This window comes from Kryptolebias marmoratus, linkage group LG3 (genome assembly GCF_001649575.2).
Source record: "Kryptolebias marmoratus isolate JLee-2015 linkage group LG3, ASM164957v2, whole genome shotgun sequence".
NCBI lineage: Eukaryota > Metazoa > Chordata > Actinopteri > Cyprinodontiformes > Rivulidae > Kryptolebias > Kryptolebias marmoratus.
The window spans coordinates 15,442,717-15,443,894 of NC_051432.1; positions in this window are offsets into that span (position 1 = coordinate 15,442,717).

The window sequence follows — 1,178 nt, forward strand, 5'->3', positions numbered from 1 at the left end:
CATGTAAATCAATCTATCTATCTATCTATCTATCTATCTATCTATCTATCTATCTATCTATCTATCTATCTATCTATCTATCTATCTATCTATCTATCTATCTATCTATCTATCTTTATATACACATATGTACACACACACACAAAGGGCAGAGTGTTGTACATCTCTTTTTGAAAATGTCACTAAATATGAATAAATGTGTATTTTTTTAGCTCTTGTTGCACATTCACTTCACACAATGCAGAAGCCTGTCTATACATTTGGAGTATGTATGGAGAAATTACAATACGGAACAGAACCGAGTTTGTATTTAGAGGTGCAATGATGCCAAACCTTTCTTCTTTCCAATCTTGCACCATACTAGGAACTTTTACAGTGTTAACTGACAGAGTGCTGATAAAAGAACTTACTGTATATCAGTCAGAAGGGAATCAAAGAACAATGTGAAGCCGGGTGTCAGCGTTATCCTTTAGTTCATATCTATTCACACATTTCCAGAGCAGATGTGAGAAAACTGGGTTACCACAATAAATATTTGTGGTTAATATTTATGATTCGTTTATCCTAAAAAAAAAAAAAAAACATCCTCCCCTCGCCCAGCATTTTTATCACAAGGGTGAGGGGAAGTGAAAACATCTGGTTGAAATAAATGTGATGCTGAGGATCTTTGAAAGTGTGGTTTTAAGGTTATGAACAATGAATATCTTTTTAGATGTTGATAAATGACCTTTAATTAGAGTTTGAATTTGATTGGATTGATGAGCTAATGACTAGTCTGAGCAGGGTCAAGGACAAAGTGGACCGCTGCTGTCTTGAAACGACGCCAGGCTATGAAGTTGTTGACTTCATAGCAGTTCAATTGAAAAACATTTACTTTTCTGTCAGTCTCACATTAAATGGTTATTTTTCTTAGAATTCTGTGGCTACTTGCAAGCTCAAATAACGACAACAGCAGTAGCAGCTAGCTGTAGCACTTCTGTGGCATCTTGAGGCACTTCAGGCTAAAATATAAGGCCATGTCTGCTGGAATAACTGTGTAAAATGAACCGGTTTATAAAACAGTGTCTGAATAATCCTCTATTGAATGTGGAGTTGTTTCAAGACAATAGTAATCCACTTTGATCTTGTCCCAGATTAAACTAACCATTAACTCATCAACCTGGTCAGCATTAAACTAT